A 20,594-nucleotide genomic window follows, 5' to 3' on the forward strand; every position below is an offset into this window, starting at 1 on the left:
AAAGCAGTTGCGGTGAGCATTTTAAATATCGCCTTAACTCACTGGAGTAGCTGAGAGGTCCGGATGAGAGCAGTAGTGTATCGATCGCTTAGGAGCTACAAAGACACTAGCTCTGCATTAATCAAAGAATCTGTCTCCGCTGAGGGGAAAGAAGCCAGGAAAACACCAAAAGCACAGGTGGCTTTCGTCTCCTGTGCCCTAGTTTCTTCACCAGAAACCAAATTCCAGACTCCATCCAATTCCTCATCAATGACCAATATAGGTAACAAAATGCTGGGCTGTGTGTAGATCTATGAGCAGATGCTGGAGGCACTGGTGCAGACACAGCTGAACCTGAGGGATCAGCAGCTCCCTGGGACCTCCCTGCCTTCAGCAAGGAGAAATGTTTAATCGCAACAGAGCAAGATATACATTCTTCCTCCTGGGGGTGGAAGGAACCTGAGGGCTGTAGTTTAATGTTTGACGAAGTGGCAGAGAGGCAGATCACATCTCTGCTCCTGCTGGTCCCTCTTGCCGAGGAAAACCTAACCCTTCCAGCATCCCGAGTGCCATGCTTGCTGGATCCCCTGCACGAGGTGCACTCAGTGCAGTCCTGAGTTCTGACTAGGAGCAGGAAGGAATTCACACACCTCCTCAGTGATTGCGCTCTTCAAGGTGAACAGCCCAGATCCTTCTAGGCTGCCTGTCCTCCAGCCCCCAGGCTCTATCATCACTTCCCAGGAGAGTTTTGGCAGATTGGATTTTCCAAAGATGGCGCCATCAGTATCTCCTATCCCCTACATTCTCCTTACGCAGTGACTCGTCATCTGTGACACCAAGAGATCAGGACTGTGTCCCCTCCTCTTAATCAGAGTAGACCTCTTTGACTGCCTCAACACAGAGTACAGTAAAGTGAAGCCCTGTGACTCCTGAGACAAGGTCATGGAAATTCTCGGTTCTTCCTCTTTGTTCTCTTGGGATGTTACTCCTGGGACCAGACACTGTGCTGTGAGAAAGCCCAGGCAGACCCTGGAGAAGGTCCTGTGTGGAGAGAAACTAAAACCCGGGGCCCACCACCCTTGCTGCCCTCCCAGCCAACGACTGGAACCGCACTTCAGCCCCGGAGTAAGCCATCTCGGAAGCAGGCCCTCCGCCCTCCTGGGGGCTGCCCCAAAGGGTGCCCCAGAGAGCAAGGCAAGCTCTCTTCACCAAGCCCTGCTATCTTCAAATTCATGAGCAGAATAAATAATCACAGTTGTGTCAAAAGACAAAATTACAACACATTTAAAGATTTTAATTGGCCTTTATTTGTAATTCACGAATCAGGGCAGCCTCCATCCTACAAAATAAAATGAAAGCTTGAAAGCTTCCACCAACCAGTAGCAGAACAGTGGGTTTTCTAAGGGGAAAACAAGGAAACAAAACCATAGAAAAATAACTGATCAATTAATAGCACCAGGTTAGTATTTTGTGAGAGTTAAAGCAGGAGGGACTTCCTTATTGTGCTAGCTAAAGATGGCTTGTTTGGTTATATTTCTTTCTCTCCTGATTTCTCAGAGGGTCAAGTAGCTTAGTTTTGGTTTGGTGACATGGAACTTTAGCGAGAGTGACTTCATTTTGCTTTGGTCTGCTGGGGCTAGTAAAGGAGACTGCTTCCAGGGCAGAGTATTTTTAAGGCTACCCTCAGGGCCACAGGAGGCTCTTGTTGACAGAAATGGCTGCAACATAACCAGGTCTTCCTGAGCCCGAAGTAGGCAGAGCTGATGGATGTCCTCTAGCTTTCTTATGTGTCAGCCTGTTAGAACATCTCTGTGGGGTTAGGTGTTTCTGTAAGCCGCCCAAAGGATGACCGACAAGCTTATCTATCCCGGGGGGAGGGATGAATAGACGGTAGTATGACATTGTGATTTATGATAAGAAATATATATTTGGTCTTTGTCCTGCTCCTAGCACACAGTTCCTAAAAAGCTTGGAGTCTCCAAAGTGACAAGTGTCTGTTTCTACACGAACGTGGTGATTGACCCCAGACCGCCTCAGGAGGGGTCCTGGTTGCCAAGAGGACAGATGGCATACTCAGAGGGCGAAAGGGCCTGTTCAGGCGTGGCGATATTCCTCAGGATTCTTTTCTGCAGAAGATAAGGAGATAACAGGGAGGAGAAGAAAAGCAACTGTTCTCCTTGGGGGTCAGTCTTCATGCAGATAAAGGAAAACTCTCTCGGCCTCTGTTGATCTCTAAGGACTTTCAATTCGAAATACTCACTATACTAGAGAGCTATATTTTTGGGTGAAGTTCCCCGGGCTCCTTCAGTGCTATAGGGGAGGAAATGCAATTTCTTTTTTTTCCCTTATAGATTCTTAGTTGAGAATCTAACAAGAGAAAACCCAGTAGGAGTTTATTAACGCTTGCTGTGCCCATCACCTGGGAGAGGCTTCAGTTCAAAATTATTTCTCTCTCAAGGCAGTGGCTTAGGGGCCTTGCTTTAAAAGTATTGGCTGGGTGCAGTGGCTCATGCCTGCAATCCCAGCACTTTGGAAGGCCAAGGCAGACGGATCACTTGAGGTCAGGAGTTCGAGACCAGCCTGGCCAACATAGTGAAACTGTCTTTACTAAAAATAGAAAAATTAGCCAGGCGTGGTGGCAGGCATCTGTAATCCCAGCTACTCAGGAGGCTGAGGCAGGAGAACTGCCTGAACCTGGGAGGCAGAGGTTGCAGTGAGCCGAGATTGTGCCACTACACTCCAGCCTGGGCAACAGAGTGAGACTCCATACTCCATTTAGAAAAAAAAAAAACAAAAAGTATTTTAACAAAGAGCCATAAATCCTATTTAGTGACAAGACAAAGAAAAGAGCATCTTCAGGCTTAAAAAAGGCGAGATATGTGGGAAAGTAATTGTGGGAAGAGTAAAGTCAGCTCCTAGATTCTCTGGCGTGACTGTCTCTGAGCTTATAAGCAAGTGTTGGAAAGGGGCCTGTGTCTAGGTGGGAAAGACAGAGAGGAAGGGAGAATACCTTGGTTTTGTAAATTGCTGTCCTGCTACCAGGCAAGCAGAGACAGGGCAGAGACAGGGCAGATTCTCCCTGCGTCTGAACCTTCTTAAGCTCCATAATCCTCAGTAGGTTGGGGAGAACATTTTGGTTTCTTTCAGTGCATTAAGCTAATACATGTCACCTGGTATCTGTACCCTGACAGAGCAAAAGGCTTGGCATCCCATGGGACAGTAGCATATCCTCTCAGGGGCTACACTTTTGTAATATGAGTATGTCCAAAACGAAGTTACAGACTATTTTTCTCACACCTACTTCCACCGTGAGAGCCACCTGGATAATCAGTCCGGCCTCTCATCACATACACTTAATCTTCAAGTGTGACTTTTCTTCCACGGGTTCTTTTTTGTTTACCATTTTGAGGGTCCGTTATTCACATTTTGGGTATCCTGGATTTGTCCTTCGGGTCTCTTTATATTTTACCTTGTGGCTTTTGTGTCTCTGTGAGTGTGTGTGTGTGCATGTGTGTGTGCACGTGTGAGTGTACGTGGGTGTGCATGTGTGTGCATGTGTGCATGTATGTGTGCGTGTGTGCATGTGTGTGTATGTGTGTGCATGTGTGTGAGTGTATGTGCATATGTGAGTGTGTGTGCATATGTGTGTGTGCACATGCATGTGTGTGAGTACATGTGCATGTGTGTGTGTGTGTGTGCATGTGCATGTGTGTGTGCATAATTGTGCATGTGTATGTGTGTGAGTGTGAGTGCGTGTGCATGTGTCTGTGTGTGTCTGCGTGTGTGTGAGTGCGTTCAGGGGATTGCAGAATGTCTACCTGGTCCCCCACATCTGTACATCAGTTATCCGCTGTGACCATCTCTCACTTCATCTGTTAAACATTCTCATTTAAGTGAAAAATCCATTCTTCTGTCTACTTTATAGATCCTCAGAGTATTTTGTGTTCTAGCTACGTCTCCTAGGGCTTATCTTTTTGTCAAGTTCTTATGTAGGTCTCTCACCAGTTCAGGGGGAGCCGAGTGTTCCGTTACTTGCTTTGGGCTTCCTTGCTCTGCACGTACTCAAGGGCTCTGGAGGAGCTGAAGCTTTCCTTGGCCTGCTCGTGCTGGTGTGTCCCCTCCTCTTCCAGACCCATCAGGCTTTTAGGGCCTCTGGAACAGGACGACCTCCACAGCAAGGGAAGATGTGTGACTCCTGCTCCCCGAGCATGTGCAGGGAGTGGGCTGGAAAATCATTACCTTCATTTTGGAACATGGAAAAGATGTTTTTCTGCTTCCAAATGCTAAACACAGTCTTCACCCAACCAGAGGAGTTACACACAATCCAACCCAACGTCAATTTTCTCTTTCTCCAGGATCATCAAGACCAGAAACCTCAACCTGCACCTGCACACTGCAGCTCTTTCCTGGAGAGATTCATAGACTTCTGCTGGTCAAGCCACATGGGTATAAATAACCGTCACAGCCCCCAGAATAGCTGTGTCTTTCAATTACATGCATGGCTTCCAAAGAACCACGCGCTCAGGTGTTCATACCCTCAGGTGGTTCTCTCTGCTCAAGTCTGGGATGATCTTCTAAAAGCTTTACCCAATTAAACACAGAGGAAGTGATGCTGTACCCGTTCTAGGCTTAAGCTTCAAGAAGACCCAGCAGCTTCTGCTTTTCCACTTTGGGAAGCCCCAAGGCTCAGGTACCATGATGGATAGACCCCTTGGAGAGAGCATGACTGTGAAACTAGTGGAAAGAAAGACAGAGGCTGTTGCAGCATCCCAGGTGAGCCCAGCCCAGATGACCTGTCAGCTTGACCGGTGTGAGATCAGGAGAACTGCCCAGCTGACCCAACCCAGACTGCAGAATCATACGCAAATCAAACGGCCATTGCTTTAAGTCACTAAGTGCGGGTGCTTTGCTACACAACAATATATAAGCCTTAAGTTCTTCCACAGTCCCACAGGCTCGCCTGTCTGTCAAGGACAAAGCCTCACACTTACTCTCTCTCCAAGAAATACCATAGGACATGGAAGTCAAGAATCAGCTTCAAATCAGTCTTTCCAGAAGTTTTTATCATTTACTAGGATACAGATTATGGAAGTTATTTCTCAGTATTCTCTGTTAATATCAACATTTCTCATATTGGGTTATTTTTTGGTTATTTTTATCTTTCCTTGAGATTTGCCAATAGCTTCACCACAGAACTAAATTATGAAAATCTTATGAATTAATTTGTCATTCATTATTATTTTCTTTTTTTTGCTCCCCAAGAATTACTTTTTTATTTTAAACTTATTTTGTTATATAACTCGTTCATTATTTATTTTGTATGTAAATTTGTACTCAATGCATGTTTAATTCAATTTTAAGATATATAGTGTTCTAATAACCTAAAATTGAAATTTCATTTATCCTTTGATCCAATAATTTTATACAAGTATTTTAGATATCTGGTTAATTTTGCAGATTTTTTTCACATTCATTTCTTGTTTTACTGGAGCTTGATGGCAGTATGACAAGTGTTTCCCATTTAAAAATTTGTAGAAATTCTGATGATTTTTGTAAATGTTTTATAAACATTTTTAGAGGTGTGTTTCCTGCACAAAAGGTAGTAAAGTATTTTAATCTGACTTTAATTCTCTACAACGTTTTTTGTTACATGTTTGCTGAGCTTATCAAGGGCTCACACAGCTACATTCCTAATTCCGGTAAAGATCATCTCTCAATTTTTCGTTTTATTTGGATAATTTTTGTGTTATATATTTTGATGCAGTATTAATCAGTATATTAATGTTTATGAATGTTTGTGTCCCCTATAACATTTTCTCAACCTGTTTGTTTTCATCTTTGAATTTTACTTCTTTGAAAACAATGTTGTCATCTATGTTGTTGTTTTGTTTTGATATATAAGCTAAATTTTAAATGTTTTATTCATCAGACCATTCTAGAATGTAAGCACATACGTGGATACTGATTTTTAATGCAGCTAGAAATTATACATCTTTTTTCACAGAGCCCAGCCTACTTACATTTATTGTAATCCCTACTATATTTGTTATTTTATTATGTTGGAATAAATGTTAAGAGTATTGTTTCACTTTATTTTCTCTAATGGTTTATTACATCTACATTCTGGCTTAATTGTTCAACCTGTAATTCCTTATTCAAATCAACAAAGAAAATATACCAGGTGCAATGGCTCACACCTGTAATCTCAGCATTTTGGGTGGCCAAGGCAGGAAGATTGCTTGAGGCCAGGAGTCCAAGACTAGCCTGGGCAACATAGTGAGACCCCATATCTACAAATAATTTAAAAATTAACTGGCCATGGTGGTGCATGCCTGTAGTCCCAGCAACTCAAGAGGCTGAGGTGGGAGGTCCCCTTGAACCTAGGAGGTTGAGGCTGCAATGAGCCATGTTTGCACGGCTGCAGTCCAGCCTGAGTGACAAAGCAATACCCTGTCTCAAACAAACAAACAACACAACACAACAGAACATAACACAGAGAGAGAGGAAATGTGTCTTTTGACTCTGCTGCCTCATGTATGCAATATTTAGAATTTAGAATGATTTTCCTTCTTCATGTTCTACCTCCCAACTTTTGATTTTTTAAATATATAAACTAGACCTTGGAATTCTCCTTGTAATTAATTTTTATACTTTTCCTGGTATCAAATATTAGTTATAATATATGCTTCTAGATTAACAAATGTGTGACAGTGCTTTAGGCTCATTCTACCTTTCACTATTCACAATCTTTCTTTTAACAGGTTCACACCACCACGCCCAGCTAATTTTTGTAGTTTTAGTAGAGATGGGGTTTCACCATGTTGGCCAGGCTGGTCTCCAACTCCTGACCTCGTGATCCACCCACCTTGGCCTCCCAAAGTGCTGGGATTACAGGCGTGAGCCACCGTGCCTGGCCCACTTTTTTACTATCCCATCCTCCTTATTCTCCCATCCCAGGCTCTTCGTTTCTATGATATCAGCTTAACTTCTTTGTATCAAAAAATAAAATTTAGATACATGTCTTTGAGTGTCTGACCATTTCATTTTTAGATATGAAAGAAATTTGTTTGTGATAATCTTCCCTCCCAAAAAACTGTAAGTATTATTTAAACCACAGTGCAGAAGTATGAATTCGATTCTTTTGTTAGTAACTTCTTTTTCTCTCTGGATGCTTGTGGGGTGAAGGGATTTCCCTTCATCCTTCTAAATAAAACTTTGTTCTAGGACTCCAGGTATTATTCCTGGGGATCACTGTCAAAAAAAAAAAAAAAAAAGAACCATTTCAATCCACGTGCTCAGACACTGGATCTGGACATTTTTCTTGAATCATGCTAATTCAAGGAATCCTTCTCTTGATTAATGGCGACTGTCCTAGTTGCCCATGTTACCTTGTCAGGGGCACCTATGTCCTTAGCTCGCAGTTCATTTTCTTCAGCTGTCATTCACTCTCTTACAGATCATACCTATTTGTGTGTATTTTATGCATTCCACCAGGGCTTCTCAAAAATTTTCCATCAGAGATTTCACTTCCTGCCGTTCTATGCATGTTATTTACCAAGCAAAAGTCCTTCTTTCAAAAGGACCTTTTTTGAAATCCTTATTTCAAGCAGATCATTTTCCGTCTGTTTTTCCATTGCCTTTGCATCCTAGCCTCTAGTCTCTTTGTACCAACTGCTATCTTTTCATCTCCGTTCGTCTTTCTGCAGCTTTCTGCTCCAGGCTCACAGAGCCATGCCTATTTACATGCTATTGAGGATGCCGGTTTTCTAGTCAAGGAAATGCCAGTGCATGCTCTTATTCTGCATATCTGCATGATATTCTCTTTCCCCAGATCTGAAGTGTGTTTTCTCAGGGATAGAGGAAGGGAGGCAACATTTTGGTTTTCTTGATTTACTCATTTTCTAATGGATGCAGCATTAACTTGGTATTTCTCCAAACTGTGACTACATGGCTTCCTTTTGATTCTACCCCTCTCCCCCACAGTGGGTCAGCTGGGGGCACAGCGACACGCAGTTCCCACTGTGTGATGAGCATCTATCTGCTCAGGGGCTGGACTGTGCGGATGGGAGATCTTCATCCATGCCCATCTCATGGCCTGACACTCTCAGTTCAGAGGATGGAAGGACACTCGACTGACCACACACTCTGCCTCACAGAGGACTTGCATATGGACACACCTTCAGCACCTCGCGTGCCCCACAGGGGCTCCTCTGCCCATGCCATCATGCTTTGTTTCCGGCGGTCTCCGGATGGCTATATTGAGAGCAGCACTCACACAAGGAGAAGATTCCGTCCTGCTTCTGCTGTCTTAGCTCCATGGCCTCTGAGCACGGGCCAGGCCATGGGAGCGGGACCCTGTGCCCACCTGCCTTATTCTGCAAGTTCACAGGCTGTGTTCAGTGAGGCAGAACATAAACAGGTCACAATGTTCTTTTAATCTAATTCTGTCAGACCTTTCCAAATTTTTGGAAATAAATGGTTCTTCAATGTTGGTCCTGATTTTTGTTCTTTTTAAAATCCGATTCCTAGCAGGAATTCAAAGGAAATAACTTCAAGGATCATGGTTTAGCACAGAAAACCAAATACTGCCTGTTCTCACTTATAAGTGGGAGATAAACAATGCGTTTTCATGGCATAAGTTGGCAGCAATAGACACTGGAGGCTCCAAAAGTGGGGAGGAAAGGGAGAAGGGCTGGAAAGCTACCTACTGAGTGCCATGTTCTCTACTTGGGTGATGGGTTACATCAAAGCCCAAACCTCAGCCTCACATCAAAAATCTTTAAGTGTACCCTCTGAATCTAAAACAGAATTAAATAGGCCCAGAGTAATGGCTCATGCCTTTAATCCCAGCACTTTGGGAGGCTGAGGTGGGTGGATCACTTGAGGCTAGGAGTTCAAGATCAGCCTGGCCAACATGGTGAAACCCCGTCTCTACTAAAAATACAAAAATTAGCTGGGTGTGGTGGTGCGTGCCTATAATCCCGGCTACTCAGGAGGCTGAGGCAGGAGAATTGTTTGAACTCGGGAGGCAGAAGCTGTAGTGAACCAAGATTGCACCACTGCACTCCAGCCTGGGTGACAGAGCAAGACCCTGTCTCCAAAAACAAGAAAGAAAAGAAAGAAAGAAAGAAAGAAAGAAAGAAAGAAAGAAAGAAAGAAAGAAAGAAAGAAAGAAAGAAAGAAAGAAAGAAGGAAGGAAGGAAGGAAGGAAGGAAGGAAGGAAGGAAGGAAGGAAGGAAGGAAGGAAGAAAGAAAGAAAGAAAGAAAGAAAGAAAGAAAGAAAGAAAGAAAGAAAAGAAAGAAAAGAAAAGAAAGAAGGGAGGGAGGGAGGAAGGAAGGATTAAATAAATAAATAAAAGTCTTTAATTTTTTATTTTAAAAGCAGACCACAGTTTAGCAACCTGAGAAATCCAATAACTATGAAAACCTCCCTACTTTGCTACAGTCTGAGGGCACTCCCCAGCACTGAAGCAGAATGTCATAAGGACCTCAAGCCTGCTGTTTTCTTCTGTCTCCCATTCCAGCTCATGGTGGGGAAGTCTAAATGTGGTACTTCTTCTGTTGGTAACTTGCTGATTACCCCTGGATGCCAAGGTAGAGGGGTTGTCTTCTGATTCCTGCTCAGGTAGCACACAGGTAGGCTTGACCACTGACTACTCTTACAGGACAGCAGCAATATTCCTGGTCTTTCTAGACCAAGGAGGTCAGCATTCATATCACCTCTTCCTCATCATTTAATAAGGATTTTCCTGTGCTTGTTATCAGCTATAAATGTGCTCCAGGGCTCAGTAACATCAACTCAAGTCATGAAACAGAATTCCCCTGCTTAGCATTATATTGTTTGCTGCCGGAGAAATGAAATGATGGCTTAGATCCCCTGCCTGGAATTGCTTGCTATTGGGAAAGGAAGATTCTAGTTGTTACAACCTAAATAAAGTAAAATGTGTCCTATAAATTACAAGCCACACTCTAGAATTTACAAAGAGGACTTCACAGTACGTGCCTGCCTATGTGTAAGCCTGCTGTGCTTTTTGGTATCTCTTCAGATAATTCTCACACAGCCCCGATAAATTTGTATGGATGCAAGTGATTTCATCTTTCCATATGCAAAATCCATTTTGAACTTGGGAAGGAAAAAAAATGAAACACCTTAATTACAGAGATTTATGACATTTTTAACCTGAGAAAGATTAACTTTTTCTATCATTTATAATTCAGCTCCCCCTAGCAACCTCATTTACAAGCCAGATCCATGTTCCCTTACGAAGCTGGCTCAATTATACAGCAGCATGAAACATCATCTGGGCAGAGAGTATTAGCTTAAACAGAAATTTGTCTTCCACGCTGGAGTATAAGCTGAATTCTGCGATAAAACACATTACCTTTGTTCTTTAATTTTTCAAAGTAGAAATGAGATGACTCTGTCAGGAGGCTGGGGAGGGGAGTCTCACCTCATTCCAGGATTGGCAGCAACAGCACAGCATTCATTCCCAACAGCCCCTGCTGGAGATGAGCAAATGTCTATCAACGTAAATTTTTTAAAGAAGAAAAATGTCAACCAACCAGAGACGAAAAATGGAAACAGATAAAGCACGGTGTTAGTGTCCTAAGGTGGCCAGCAGAGGGCAGAATTTCCCGTGTAAATAATTCACGAGCGCCATTTCAGAACAATGCCTAGTGATTATTTTTAATTACATTAATTTTTCCGTTTAATATTACAAACAGGGAATGAAGTTCATTTTGCAGTGCTCTCACCAGCTGAAAGGTCCAATTAAAATTAAAAGGGGAAATTGATTTTTCTTTGGGTTCAATTAAATCTTTCATTTGGTTAATCAGAACTGAGGCCAGAAAAACCGGCTAGTCTAGAATTGTACTAGGAAATTGTCCAGGGGAATGACTGCAGAGGGCTGCGGCTGCTCCGGTTTTCCGGGCACTGCCATGAATTTCATCTCCACTTACAATATGATTGTAGGGGCGCTTCTGATGTCATCAAGGGTCCAGCCTTGGTTCCGTGGCTGCCCCAGACCCACTTTCTAAGACCCAAATGTAGTGACAGTCCCTTTCATATCATCTGGTCTGTGTTTTGGAAACGATGTTATTAAAAACAATTACTTAAAAAAAAAAAAAAGGCCGCGCAATGGCACATGCCTATAATCCCAGCACATTGGGAGCCTGAGGCAGGCAGATCACCTGAGGTCAGGAGTTGGAGGCCAGCCTAGCCAACATGGTGAAACCCCTTCTCTACCAAAAATACAAAAAAATTAGCAGGGTGTGGTGGCAGGCGCCTGTAATCCCAGCTACTGGAGGGGCTGAGGCAGGAGAATCTTTTGAATCCAGGAGGCAGAGGTTGCAGTGAGCCCAGATTGTGCCACTGCACTCCAGCCTGGGAGACAGAGCAAGACTCTGTCTCAAAAAAACAAAAATTGCCGGGCGCGGTGGCTCAAGCCTGTAATCCCAGCACTTTGGGAGGCCGAGACGGGCGGATCACGAGGTCAGGAGATCGAGACCATCCTGGGTAACACAGTGAAACCCCGTCTCTACTAAAAATACAAAAACTTAGCCGGGCGAGGTGGCGCCTGTAGTCCCAGCTACTCGGGAGGCTGAGGCAGGAGAATGGCGTGAACCCGGGAGGCGGAGCTTGCAGTGAGCTGAGATCCGGCCACTGCACTCCAGCCTGGGTGACAGAGCGAGACTCCGTCTCAAAAAAAAAAAAAAAAAAAAAAAATTAAATAAATTTTTAAAAGATAAAAAGATAAAGAATTATTGAAATGTGGCAAAAGGAATGTGCAGTATACCATATATTCAAAAGTGAAGGTATTAAAAATAGAATACCAGGGATCCTGGTCATGAAGTTCTGCAGGTAGGAGGCATCCTCTGTGTGCCTGTGGCCTCCCCCTGATTACTGGTGCTGGCCCCCACCCCTGCCTGGGACCAACCTTCACACTGCTGCTGGAGTAGTTCACATTTCGAAAACCTCAACCTGATTAGGTCCCTCCCTGCTTAAAATCACTCGCCTCTCTCAATTGCCTTCAAGACAGTTAGAATCTGGGCACCTCTGTCACTCCCAGCTCCCAGGGTCTCCAGCGGTGCAGCACCCACGCCCCCTGCATGCCCAGTGCTCCCGGAGACCCGCTCAGCCCCTTTCCACCTTCCTCACCACTCGCCGGTCACTCCAGGGCAGGGTTTCTCAGCCTTGGCATTCTGGATATGTTGGGTTAGATTATTCTTTTTGTTTTGGGCTTTGTCATGTGCATTAGAGGATGTGGCCTCCACACACAGCTGTTGAACCCATCTCTTTAGCTGTGACAAGCAAAAATGTCCCCAAGCATTGCCAAATGTCATGTAGGAGGCAAAATCATCCACAGTTCAGAATCACTGAGATAGACTTAGAAGACAGCTCCTGTAAAGAGATTTCCTGGCCCCCACTTGTGCACCTCCCTGTGCTCCTCCTTGTGCACCCTCTGCCTACGGTGCTGCACTGCACTGTGTTTACTCACGCACCTCCTCCCAGGAGCAGCCCCAGCAGAGCTCATGGCGTGTGCTGGATGAATAACTCGTGTTGTTGGATGACTGGATGGATACATAGATGGACAGATGGGTGGGTGGGTGGACAGATGGACAATGGATGGGTGGATAAATAGACGAGTGAGTGGATGGATGAATGGATATATGGGTGAATGAATGGGTGAATGGATAGAGAGCTGATTTCTATGAAGCATCCCCATTTATGGATGACAATTCCAGGCTTCAAGTTTAAGAGGCATCTCCTCAGGCACAAAGTAGAAACCATTGGTCAGTCAGGCAGAGAAGATGAGACGAGGGATGGAGAGGAAGGCCTCGAGCAATAGTCCCCTGCAGTACAGAGTTGGACCATTTCATCCTCCAAGCCAGGGAGTCACAAAACTCAGGATGGTGATCTTTCCTGAACCAGGGAAGAAAGCCAGGCACTTCTGCAGCTACTACAGTTGACAAGATTCATGCTTTAAATTAATGCCAATCAATTAAGCCATACTCTGCTTTAGCAAAAGTGATACTTGTGCTTTAAATTGTTACCAGCTTCCCTTGAATTCTGTACATAATATACAGCCTGTAACCTTGACCCAGAGAACTGATCAACTCCAACTGCTGCCCTTCTTGACACCTGCCACTAAGGTCTTCCTCACAGGAGGGAACCCATTGTTGACTGGCAGTCAGATCCTCAGAGCTGCTTTGGCGGAACCTGAGCTGGGAGGGCAGCATCCCTGCCCAGCTTGGACAGTGACCTCATGGCGAAGCTTCTCAGAATTTCCATGCTGCAGGCATTAAGGAAATACAACTTTCCCCTTCTGGACATGGATCATTGGCACAGAATCCTTGACATAGGTCATTGTGTTGCCCAATGACTTTCAGTTCCTACAAGACCAAGCTTCAGAAGCAACTTCAAACCTTTCTCATCCACTCTTCATTCTTATAGCCAACAATGTTGTCTCATAATCTATAATTTTGCTCAAACTTCTAAATTTTCTATTCCAGGGGCTCAGCCCTTGGTCTTCTCTCCTTCGTCCACTTGCTGCCTTGGGAATCTCTTCCAGTCTCTTGGCTTCAAATACCATGTATTTGGTGATGACATCTAAATTCATAACTCCTGTCCTCATCTGGCCCATAAGTTCTAGCTTATACTTCCCAAGAGCATCTCTGTTTTGATAATTAATAGGTGTCTCAAGTTTACACATCCAAAACCAGGCTCTCGGAGGTCCCCTAAAGCTACATCTCCCACAGTCTTTGCCATCTTGGAAAATGCACTCTGTTTAAAGTCTTTCTGCTCATGGCTTTCCATATGGACACCTGCACAGATACAGAACAACAAATTTGTATTCCAAATAAAGAAAGAAGAAGGTGTAACTGCATTCTTCCATGGACTCACAGTTTCTACTTGGAGAAGTATTAAGCACATGTGGAGATGCCCTCCCCTTGCTGTAATGCACCAGAGGTCTAAGGCTCCATTCTAGCCAGAGCTGCTGAAAGCACCTGAGTTCCTAAGAACAACAGCTACTAATTTGGGGCATGTCCTGTGTGCCAGGCACTGTTGTAAGTGCCTTACATGTATTGCCTCACGTGCCTAATCTACACAGACAGTTGTGAGACAGGTATTGTCATTGCACCCCTTTTACAGATGAGGAAACTGAGATACAGAAAGGATAAGTAATTTTCTTAGCAGCACTACTGAGCGGAGCCAGGACTCAGTCCCCAACAGTGGCTTGCAGAGCGCATGCTCTGATGCCCTCCACTGCTCTGGGACCTCACTGTGTCTCTTCAGGCATGCCAACCTTTGTGCAGAACTGGGAAACCCTCTGAGCAGAAACCACATCCTGACTGCTCATGGCAGTTTGGATACGGGCAAGCAGAGCTCAGTGAAACTGAGCAGGATTGCCCCAGCCCTGGTCTGTGGGCACCTGATGGTCATCAGTCCAATATGCTTGGAGAACACAGAGTTAAACAGAGAGCCAGGGGTCTTGACTGCAGGACTTCTGGGATCTTTAAAATGGGGTTGAGGAAGCAAGAATAAAGTATGTAGCGCTTCACACAGCAATTTGAAGACAGAGCCCTCTTTCTAGGACAACTCATTAATCCATTCTGAGAAACCTCTCATTAAGGGGAAATGCCCTCCGGCCTGATCCAGTCCCTTAATGAATGAAAGCCTGTGGCCTTTCATTCTCCTTTGCTCCAGGACTCTGAAGAAGCCAAAGCAAGGTTCTAAGGCAAAGCCAAGCCCCTGGCTGCCAGAACCCATTGGATCAATCTCTGCTTTCAACCCCTTTCCACCTCCCTCCCTCCATTAAGCTGAGTATGCTTTCTCATCCTATCAGGGGCCATTTTCACCCAACTGTGGGCACAGGTTCTAGAAGGGACCAGAAACATCATAGACCAGGGTAGTCTTCATGATGTAGCCACTGTTGGGACTTTAATCTTTTTAATTTTAGAATTGATTATGTTCATCTTACGTTTTGCCTGATTTATTTTAAATCGAGGCCTTCATTTTATGCATTTTTCATCATCAAGGCATTTTCATCATCAATACATGGAGTGCATGTAATCAACCACAAATAATAGGGCAAGCATCACTTGTGAATGTGTCAGAAATCCTTCCCACCTCTGGGGTACTAGGATGCAGACTCAAGGTGAGTCTATTTCCATTCTATCTCCTACCTCCCAAGGAAATTTAATCCAGCAGAAGCCTTGTCGCCTTGCAGAGACACTGACCTGTGGCAGCCTCATCTCCATAAAACAGAGGGGCAGGCGTTGTGCCAGGAATCCTACGGTACCAGGAGAGAGGGGATGCCTTCATTGCCAAAACACTGACAGATCCACTGAGCTAACCCAAGGGGGAGCCAAGAAGGAGAGTTCTTGAGGTTTTTAAAGGGAAGAGCCCATGCGACTGTTTGGATGCAAATGTGTTTCTACTCCAAGTCATTTCTGTCTTAACACTATCTCTTCACCAGCTGTTCCTCTGGGGTAAAGGTTTTCACATTTCAAAGCTTCCATTTCTCACAAAGTCCCACGGAAATGAATGTATGCCTTCTTTTTTAACTGTATGAAGAATGCAAGGGCCTGAGGATGTATTTCAAGGGGTCCATACTGTAGAGTTCTTTATAGGCTACTAACCCCACCAGGGGCCCAGTAAGAAATTATTGCTTTGCTCTTAAGAAAAAACAAATTGGAACCAAAACAACGTGTTGAGCCATAAAATAAGGAAGTTCTTCAAGAAGCATGAGGTCACGCCAAAGGATACAGGAGGTTGCTGACAGGCCTCCTGCTGAGCAGATCTGACAATACAGCATCAATATGAATTATACTGGTTAGGTACCATAACACATAGAATAAAATCAGCATCCAGCGGTTCTTATTGTTATGAATGCACAAAGTAATAAACAAATGAGAAAAAAGTATTTTTTCTGACAGGAATATGAACAAATAAATGTGGAAAAAACGTTAGAACATTATCAATGAATAATAAAACTACTGGATTAAAGGTTGATGAGGAGCAAGATAGTTAAATAGTCTCCAAACATCTCCCTGCTAGTTCCTTACTAATTATAAAGATAAGATTGGTAAGCTCTTATTGGAGAACCCCGGGAGTCACCATCTTAACCCAGGGATGAAGGTTAACATCACCAACATGGGGGCGGCCATGGTCATGCGTCTTCTCATGTGTGCACTGGGAAGAACACCGTGCCCCTCTGTGGCATTCCTGCCAAAAAATACATCCTGTGAATTTAGCCGTGAATTTGAAAAATCATGTCAAGGCATCCTACAAAGTAACCGGCTTTACTCTGGTTTTTTAAAGACAAAATCCATGATCAAGAGGCCCACATAAAGACTGTGAAAGTGATTAAGTTTAAGACAGACCAAGGAGATACATCAATCAATGGACCATGTAATCCTGTATTGAATTTTAGAGACGGCAAAAGAAAACTTTGGGGACAATTGATGAAATCTGGATATGGGTTGTGGATTAGATAATAGTATTATATCAATATTAAATTATTTGACTTTGAAAACTGTACTATGGTTATATAATAGGATATCCTTCTTCTTGGGAAACACATGCTGAACTATTTAAAGACAAAAAGGGCACAATGTCCCAGTTTAATCTCAAGTAAATAGAAAAATAGGTAGCAAATTGGACAAATTGTAAATCGTCAGTAAATCCGCATATATATATATAAATCTGCATATATATATATATATATATAAAAGCTCCTTCTACAACTCTTGCAACTTTTCCATACATTTTGAATTATAACAAAAAAAGCTAAGCCATAAATTGGGAGCCAATCTCTATTGTCCTATAGATGTCAAAAGTAAATCCTATAGGTAGGTGAATTTGAAAAGCAAGCTATCTATTTGTGAGCCATTGAGGCTACAGTGGTAAACCAACAACGTTTCTGCCTCATGGAAAATGGTAAGGTTGGGCCTCCAGGTGTTCCCCCAGCTACTGCAGGTGCCCTTGGCACCCTTCTTTCTGAGCAGATGCTCTCAGCAGAAGCAGCTCCCAGCACCTGCTTCTCAGCAGCAGCAGCCTGGCAAGCACCTTGCTCTTGACCACTGCTCCCTCAGGAGGGCCCTCCCCTGATGGCAGAATCAAGAGACAGTGGTCAAAGTCTGCCTCCTACTATTAGCAGATGGCACTGAGGGAGTTACCACCTACTAAGGTGGCTCCCAGCCTCCTCCACAGTTGCTCTTCCTCGGCACCCCAGATTGTAGACCAAGACCATTATTACATCATCTAGAGTCAGCTTTAGGGCAGCACAGTGCTACATTGTGTACTAGTTATCCACTGCTATGTAATAAAATACCCTGAGGCATGGTGAAATTCATGACCTCACAGTGCTATCGGTCAGAAGTCCAAGAGCATCTTAGCAGGTTGGCTCTGGCTCAGGGTCTATCGCCGAGTTTCACCCAAGGTTGCAGTCATCTGAGGTTTGATCAGGGCTGCAAGATCTGCTTCTAAATGCTCTTGCATGGCTGTGGGCAGCAGGCCCCAGCTCTCACCATGTGGATCTCTCATAGGGCTGCTCTCAACAGAGCAGTTGACTTTCGCCACGGACAGTGAGCTGGGATACAGCAACCAAAATGCAAGCCACTGTCTTTCATTGCTTCATCTCAGAGGTACCACATCACCAGTTCTGCCATCCCAATGCTGGTGCACCGTGGGAGGAAACCACTGAAGGATATGACTATTAGAAGCCTGGGGCCCATCCCAGGGGCTGTATGCCACCATCTTCCCTCTGGCCTCAATGAGTTCTGTCCATCAGACATGCAAAATAACTCACCCCTTGCCAAGACTGCTATAAAATGATCCCATCCCATCAGCTGAAATCCTTGGTCTGTTATAATTCCTCACAACTCTTGAATCGAAAAGATCAGATCTTCCCCCCTCAATGTAAAATGGGGACAGGAGTAGGTGCAGAGTCTCCAGTTACCCCTTGTTTCCTTCTGTGTCTGGACAGAAAACCACGGAATGTCTTGACCTCTCTGTGACTCAGACAGCTACAGGTTCTTTGAAGCAGGCTTGAATCAAACAAAAGTAGGTCTTGAACATTTTCAGGCACTGATAAGGGTATCTAGGTTGCCCCAAACACTAAAAGAAACTGGCTTCATGCCCTGACCCCTCACTGTGGACGTGTGTAGGCAGAGCAGCCTTTTCTCTCACCGTTTATTGTGAGGATTGCTGCAGCCCTCTGTTAATTAAGTTCCTTGAATCAGTCCTCTGGACTGATCACCCTGGAGTTCAGTGCTTCTTTCTTGGTAATTGCAACTGGCCCCATCATGGGAGGGTTTGGGGCTCTCCCTTGTGGGACCTCCTCTGCTGCCACTTTTGGGGTGATGCCAGCTATGGGCTCAGCAGAACAAAATAGTAAGAACCATCTTCAGCCCTCCTACTCAAAAAGAGGAAACCAAGAGGTGCACCAGCACCCGTGGCTGCAGCAGTTTTGCAATCCAACTTTAAAAATGTTGAATGTTTAGGACTCAGTCCTACTCATGCCCACCTGTTCTTCTCCGTGCCTCCTCAACTGGTCCTTGGGATTCTCGGTTCCACTCTCTGAATCCTTCTTTTTCCATGAAAGGTAGCATGCATTTGCAGCTGAGTAATTTTCTCAACTGGCTTCCTGCTAGGAGGAATGCCAATCTCATTATGCACTGTTTCGATCCTTTCACACAGTGATGGTGATTTGTCAGATATAATTTTTGAAAACATTTATGAATCTCATTGAGTTTTATTCCATTAGACAAAAGTCACACTCACAAATCAGTCTGAAATAAGCCCTTCTCTACCTTAGGCTTCTGCTCAGAGACAATGCCTTAACCTTCTTAGAAATTCTTTTGTTTGATTGAGAGGATCTGTGAGTAAGTCACCTTGTTAGATATCTGAGGGTCTTCTGGCTGATTGAGTAGTACTTTGAGGCACCACTCAAATAAAGCATTTAAGAGTCATACTCTTAGCCTCATCTTTAGACCATGCTTTCCTGAGAGTGTCTTGGATTTGATCTTTGTTTAGAAGATATGTCTTAATTTTAGCATTATTTGCCATCAGGGAAAGGTGTGAATCTTTGCCAGCAAAGCCTGGCTTTTTGCTGTTTTTCCTACAGCTTATATTTCTCCCCTTGCATATTATTATAAACAGCAAGGAAACAAAACAAATGGCATGGACATCACTGGCTGGAAATTTCCATAACTAGGTCACCCAGTTCATTAAGTACCTTTCCGACTTTCCACATCACTGCAGGCTACCATGTTGCTAAGCTTTCTGCCACTACATGAGGAGGTTTTAATTTTCCTCTTTCCTTTTTGTCCACATGGGCATCTTTCTTAAAGTCTGAAATTCTAGTAGCAGTCAGGGAGTTTAACCATTCTTTGATGCTCTCTGTAAAATCCTTAAAGCATCCTCATAATTCTCAGTTCCGTAGTCATTCTCACATTTGAGATTTTCTGTTTGGTAGCATCCTTCTTTCAGGTACCAAAATACGTATTAGTATCCTGTTCTGTATAACAAATTACCCCCAAGCCTGGCAGCTTTAAAACAACAAATGGCTCCCAAGTGTTAGGAAACCAGAAGGCTCGGATGGGTGGTTCTAGCTCAGACGTCTCATGAGGCTGCAATCGAGAATATTTTAGTTGCACACAGATGGCAGTTGACAATTTCTCGTGGTTCAATCAGCATTATATACTAGGTTTGGTATATGATATGATACATATTCTCAGGTTTTCCAGTTGAAGGAGTTTATTGAATAAATCAAGTCCCAAATGACTTTTGATATTTAAGTGAAGATACCTGTAGACTGTGGAGCAGTGGATGCTTCCCAGAACAGACTGAATAAATGTGTTCTTTCTTCACCTGATAAAAAAAAATTGTACTGCATAGGGAAAAATACAGCAATAATTAAATAAATATATTTTAGCTGTCAAGTCCATGTACCATAACTGACTGTAAGTCTCTATAAGTAAATAAAATCCCAGGACATAGAAAAATAAGACAGAACAATTACCTCTCATTGAGGGCTGAAGTTTCTATTTACTTCATTGGTTTCTCTAATTATTCTGTAATTTCACTAATTATTCTACATTTTTTCCTTGGGTGTCCTACTGTAAACTTGGCATTCATTTTTTAGGATCCCATATGAAGTGAAATAACTTCAGCAGACAAGAGGCACGTCAGAGGAAAAAACATGCATAAAAGGAAGGAACTCTAAATATCATTTCAAAAATTGCACCATGACAGTCTTTTATAAACTAGATTTTCTTGCATATGACAGTGGAAGAAATCTTGGAAAGCCTCACCTGGCCTTCGATATAGCTGTCCAGATTTCAGGTTCAGCCCTCTGTATTAAAACTCAGTATTTGGGCCGGGTGCAGTGGTTCACACCTGTAATTCCAACACTTTGGGAGGCTGAGGCAGGAAGATCCTCTGAGGTCAAGAGTTCAAGACTAGCCTGACCAACATGGCGAAACCCCGTCTCTACTAAAAATACAACAATTACCTGGGTGTGGTGGTGGGTGCCTGTAGTCCCAACTACTCGGGAGGCTGAGGAAGGAGAATCACTTGAACCTCGGAGGCAGACGTTACAGCGAGCCGA

The 20,594-nt window shown here is 43.8% G+C and overlaps 1 long non-coding RNA gene across 1 annotated transcript in view; it reads right to left on the minus strand.

Moving 5' to 3' along the window:
- LOC102145885 (uncharacterized) overlaps positions 1–10,494 on the minus strand; it is a 48,383-nt gene extending 37,889 nt beyond the window's left edge. Inside the window, exon 1 of the long non-coding RNA XR_010578541.2 lies at positions 10,431–10,494. This is a non-coding gene — a long non-coding RNA (uncharacterized lncRNA). The remainder of the gene's footprint in view (positions 1–10,430) is intronic.
- Between the last annotated feature and the right edge of the window lie 10,100 nt (positions 10,495–20,594).

This window comes from Macaca fascicularis, chromosome 10 (assembly GCF_037993035.2).
Source record: "Macaca fascicularis isolate 582-1 chromosome 10, T2T-MFA8v1.1".
In the NCBI taxonomy this organism is placed as follows: Eukaryota; Metazoa; Chordata; class Mammalia; order Primates; family Cercopithecidae; genus Macaca; species Macaca fascicularis.